Source organism: Trichechus manatus, unplaced genomic scaffold, assembly GCF_000243295.1.
Source record: "Trichechus manatus latirostris isolate Lorelei unplaced genomic scaffold, TriManLat1.0 scaffold00039, whole genome shotgun sequence".
Classification (NCBI taxonomy): Eukaryota; Metazoa; Chordata; class Mammalia; order Sirenia; family Trichechidae; genus Trichechus; species Trichechus manatus.
In genome coordinates, this window is record NW_004443975.1 from 7214921 (window position 1) to 7221212 (window position 6292).

Consider the following 6292-nt stretch of genomic DNA (forward strand, 5'->3'; position numbering starts at 1 on the left):
AATGTTTGGTAGAATTCACCAGTAAAGCCATCTGGTCCTGAATGTATTTATTTATTTATCTTTACCAATTGAATCTCTTTATTTTTTACAGATCTGTTCAGATTTTCTATTTCTTCTAGAGTCAGTTTTGTGTTCTATGAATTTGTTCATTTCATCTAGATTACCTGATTATTGGCTTACAAATGTTCATAGTATCCTCTTATAATGTTTTTTTTGGTAAGGTCAGTAATAATGCTTCCACTTTCATATCTGATTTTAGTTATGTGCATATTTTCTCTCTCCCTCTCTCTTTGTCCTCAGTCTAGCTAAATGCTTGTCAATTTTGTTGATCTTTCCAAAGAACCAGCTTCTTGTTTCACTGATCCTCTTTATTTTTTCTATTTTCTCTTTTGTTTATTTCCATTCTAATCTTTGTTATTTCCTTCCTCTGGTAGCTTTGGGTTTAGGTTGCTCTTCTTTCTCTAGTTCCAAGGTATAAAGTTAGGTTATTGACTTAAGATTTTTCTTAGTTTTTAGTGTACACATTTGTTGTTGTCATTGTTAGTTGCCGTCAGGTCAACTCAAACTCATGGCAACCCCATGCGTGCAGAGTAGAACTTCCCCCCATAGAGTTTTCAATGAATGTGACCTTTCAGAAGTACATTGCCAGGCCTGTCTTCCGAGGTGTCTCTGGGTGGGTTTGAACCACCAACCTTTCTGCTGGTAGTTGAGTGCTTTACCATTTGCATCACCCAGGGACTCCATGTAGTCATTTATACCCATAAATTTCCTGTAGAGCACTGCTTTTGTTGTATCTCATACATTTTGGTATACTGTGTTTTTGTCTTCATTCATCTCAAAGTATTGTCTAATTTCTCTTGTGATTTCTTCTCTGACCCGATGGTTGTTTAAGAATATGTTGTTTAATTTCCACATATTTGTGAATTTTACAGTTTCCTTTCTGTTATTTTTGTCAGAGAAAATATATGATTTTAATCTTTTTAAATTTATTCAGACTTGTTTTGTGGCCTAGTATGCTATCTACCCTGGAGAATCTTCCACATACAATTGAGAAGAATGTGTATGCTGCTATTGTTGGTTAAAGTGCTCTATATATGTCTTTTTTTATAGTGTTGTTCAAGCCCTCTATTTTCTGATTAATCTTCTGTCTAGATATTCTGTTATTGGAAGTGGAATGTTGAAGTCTCCAACTATTATTGTAGAATTGTCTATTTCTTCCTTCAGTTCTGGCAATGTTTGCTTTGCATATTTTGAGCTCTGTTATTTGGTGTGCATATGTTTTTAATCGCTGTATCTCCTGGATAAATTGAACCTTTTATTAATATATAACGTCTGTCTTTGTCTCTTGCAACAATTTCTGAGTTACAAGTCTATTTTGTCTGATACTAGTATAGCTACCCCAGCTCTCTTTGTTACTGTTGGCTTGGAATATCTTTTTCCACCCTTTCACTTTGAACCTTTTTTTTTTTTTTTAATTTTCTTGTGCTTTAGGTGAAAGTGTACAGCACAAATTCGTTTCTCATGCAAAAAATTTATATACAAATTGTTTTGGGACATTGATTGCTATCCCTACATTGTGTCAGCACTTTCCCCCTTTCCACCCCAAGTTCCCTGTGTCCATTTGCCAGTTTTCCTGTCCCTTCCTGCCTTCTCTCTGCTTTTGGGCAGGTGTTGCCCATTTGGTCTCGTATACTTGCTTGAACTAAGAAGCACGTTCCTCACATGTGTTATTGTTTTATAGGCCTGTCTAATCTTTGGCTGAAAGGTAGACTTTGGGAGTGGCTTCACATCTGAGTTAGCAGTGTCCGGGGTCCATAGTCTCAGGGGTTCCTCTAGTCTCTGGTAAGGCAGAAAGTAAGTCTGGTCTTTTTTTTTTTTTTTTATAAATTTGAATTTTGTTCTGCATTTTTCTCCTGCTCTGTCTAGGTTTGAAGCTATTTTTGTCTTTGGAGCTAAAGTGAGTCTTTTGTAGATAGCATATGGCCGTTGTTGCTGCTAGGCGCCGTTGAGTCGGTTCCAACTTATAGCGACCCTATGTACAACAGAACGAAACACTTCCCGGTCCTTCACCATCGTCACAATCATTGTTATGCTTGAGCCCATTGTTGGCAGCCACTGTGTTGATCCATCTCGTTGAAGGTTTTCCTCTTTTCACTGGCCCTCCAACTTACCAAGCATGATGTCCTTCTCCAGGGACTGATCCCTCTTGATAACATGTCCAAAGTATGTGAGACATAGTCTCCCTGTACTTGCTTCTAAGGAGTGTTCTGGTTGTACTTCTTCCAAGACAGATTTGTTTGTTCTTTTGGCAGTCCACGGTATATTCAATATTTTCGCCAACACCACAATTCAGTAACATCAGCTCTTCTTCAGTCTTCCTTATTCATCATCCAGCTTTTGCATGCATATATGAGGCAATTGAAAACACCATGGCTTGGGTCAGGCACACCTTGGTCTTCCATGTAACATTTTGCTTTTTAACACTTTAAAGAGATCTTTCACTGCAGATATACCCCATGCAATGCATCTTTTGATTTCTTGACTGCTGCTTCCATAGGTGTTGATTGTGGATCCAGGTACAATGAAATCGTTTATAACTTCAGTCTTTTCTGTTTATCATGATGTTGTTTATTGGTCCAGTTGTGAGGTTTTGTTGTCTTAATGTTGAGGGGTAATCCATACTGAAGGCTGTAGTCTTTGATCTTCATCAGTAAGTGCTTCAAGTCCTCTTCACTTTCAGCAAGCAAGGTTGTATCATCTGCATATCGCAGGTTATTAGTATATAGCTAATAGCTAGCATATAGCTAGGTCATTTTAATTATTATTCTTTTGCCAGTCTCTGTCTTTCAATTGGTAAGTTTAATTCATTTATATTTAAAGTGGTTGCTAATAAGTACTTCTGCCACTTTAGTACTGGTTTTCTATATGTCTTACATGTTTTTTTCCCTCAGTTCCTCCAATACTGCCTTCTTTTGTGTTTGATTGAATTTCCCTAGTGCATCATTTTGATTCCCTCCATTTCTTTTTCTGTGTATTTCTTATTTTTCTTAGTAGATACCATGGGGATTACAATTAACATTCTAAATTTTCAGCAACCTAGTTTAAACTGATACAAACTTGACTTCAATGGCATACAAAAATTGTGTTCCTTTATTTCTCTGTCCCCTCTGTAACATCTTTATACATTGTGTATCCATTAGCATGTATCTATAATTATTGTTTTATTCATTTGTCTTTTAAATCATACAGGAAACAAAAAGACCTACAAACAAAAATTACAGTTATACTGGATTTTAAAATTATCTATGTAGTTACCTTTTCTGGAGTTCTTTCTTTGTATGGCTTTAGGTCACTTTCTGGTGTCATTTCATTTCAGCCTGAAGGACATCCTTTAGCATATCAGTAGGGCAAGTGTACTAGCAATGAACTCGCTCAGATTTTGTTTATCTGGGAATGTCTTAATTTCTCCTTCACTTTTGAAGGATATTTTGCTGGATATAGAATTCTCGGTTGACATTTTTTGCCTTTTAGCACTTTAAATATGTCATCCCACCACTTTTTGGTGTCCATAGTTTTGGATGGAGAAATTGGCTGTTAAATCTTATTGTGTATACCTGGTATACAATGTGTCACTGCTCTCTTGCTGCTTTCAAGACTCTCTTTGTCTTTTGAAAGTTTAATATGTGTTGGCATGGATCTGTTTGTATTTATCCTACTTGGGATTTATCGAGCTTCTTGGATGTGTAGATGAATGTCTTTCATGGATAGTTTAGAAATCAAAGATCATACAAGGAAGCTTGGTGCTGCTTCACGTTACAGTTGGACCCTGGTTTGTCATGGAGTAGGATTCTAAAGGAATGTTTCTGGAAGTGCTATGTAAAGAACCACCACCTGTCTGTCAGTTTGTTGTACTGTGGTAGCTTGCGTGTTTGTTGCTGTGATGCTGGAAGCTATGCCACCAGTATTTCAAATACCATCAGGGTCACCCATGGTGGACAGGTTTCAGGGGAGATTCTAGAGCAAGGTAGACTAGGAAAAAGGACCTGGTGATCTGGGGGAAAAAAAAGCAGCCAGTGAAAACCTTATGGATAGCAGAGGAACATTGTCTGATAAGGGGGAAGATGAGCCCCTCAGGTTGGAAGGCACTCAAAATATGACTGGGGAAGAGCTGCTGCCTCAAAGTAGAGTTGACCTTAGTGATGTGGATGGAGTAAAACTTTTGAGACTTTCATTTGCTGATGTGACAAAATGAGAAGAAACAGCTGCCAATATCCATTAGTAATTGGAATGTGGAATTTACGAAGTATGAATTGAGGATGGATTGACGCAGTGGCTGCAACAGTGGGCTCAAACATCATGACAGTTGTTGAGGATGGCCTAGGACTGGGCAACCATTTTGTCATGTTATACATAAGGTCACCAAGAGTTGGAACTGACTCGACAGCACCTAACAACAACAGCATCCAGAGAAACTTTGGGCAAAGCAATGAAGCAAAGTTAAAAACCAAAGGTCAAACTGGGAGAATATATATCACAGATAAAGGGGACATTTCCCTAATATATAAAGAACATAAAAGATTAAGGAAAATAAAACAAGATAAAAAAAAACCTGAAAGAGAAACAGATAAAGGACGTATACAGGTAGTTTATAAAAAGATAGACAAAAGGCTTTTAAATATTTGAAAAGACATTCAACTTCACTCATAATAAGAAAATTGCAAAATAAAACTATATTGAGGTACCATTTGTGACCTGTCAGTTTAGCAAAAAATTCAGAAGTTAGACTATGTGCTCTGTTGGCAAGGCTGAAGTAAAACAGGCTTTTTTTTTTTTTTTTTTTTTTTGCGGTTTTTCCTGTTTATTATATAGTTATCCTACGGCAGTATGACAAAGTTAACTTCAGCAGGAATCACACGGGTCAGCGTGAAACACAAGGCGCAACATTTTACAATGAACAGCACAATGTGATGGAACTTTCAAACCTGGGTAGTTCAATGAAACATTTCATCAGCCTTTAGCTCTATAAAACTCTTCTGATGGCCCAGGTTGTGAATTTTAAAACGTATTGCTAAAACAGGCAAGATGAATTTGACAATACCTGATAAAATCATATGCATTTACTCTTTGACTTAGAAATTCCTCTTCTAAGTAATTACTCTGAAGGTACACGTGCTGCAATACAAACAAAACAACAGCAACCAAACGTATGCCTGAGCCAGTCGTTGGTCCTAAGCGGTGCAGACGGTTTGCGCATGATTGCTAACCGAAAGATTGGAGGTTTGAACCCACCCAGCACTACCAAAGAAGATAGACTGGTGATCTGTTCCCATGAAGACTTCAGCCAAGAAAACTCTATGGAGTGGTTCTACTCTGTAACACATGGGGTTGCCAGGAGTTGGAATCAACTTGATGGCAACAACAACAGGGTATTCATTGTGGCATTATTTATAGCAGCAAAATGTTAGAAACAACCTAATAACCTGATGTATAAGAATAAATCATAACCTAATTTATTATTTATAGGAAGGTGGGAATAGTATATAAGGAGTTGGGAAAGGAATGAGACTTAAACGTACCTTTTAATATAGTTTTGACTCGTAAACGCTGTTAATGTTTTACATGTTCCAAAATACATAATTAAATCAACAATTACAGGGAAAACCCTAAAATTGAAACAAATAGAAACAAATAAACCTATCAAACGATTACATAACCACACAGAAAAGAGTAATTTAAGTAATTTTTACACATAGTATGGTAACTGAACAAACTCAGTGGGATATATTCTTGGGACAAAAAGAACTATAAAGAAATCTTAAATCTTAGTAAGTTTGCTATTGTTAATAGTTATTGGTGTAATTTCAAAACTGTTTTGTGTACATGAGGGAGATACAGATATGGAAGGAGGAAGATGAAGAACCCTGGGTGCTGGATGTGAATTGGCAGTATCAGTGTGAACTCATGATTTTTAAAAAGGTCTAGAAAACAATGATACCTAGGTAGCAATCAGCCAATAATTCCTGGATCATGGCTTCTAAGTACCATTCCTTAATAAAGAAAATGGGTCTCCTTGGAGAAATGGCTGATTCCAGGTCTAGAGCAGGAAAGTATATATAACATCAGCCTGGAACATCTGGCTGTGCTCCAAAATAAAAAAAAAAAAAAGTGTCTCAAAAGAGGACATAGGGGGAGGGGTGTGGGGAAAATGCTAAATAGATAAGTGGTAACTTTGGTGAAGGGTAAGACAGTACACAATACTGGGGAAGCCAGCACAACTTGTACAAGGAAAGGT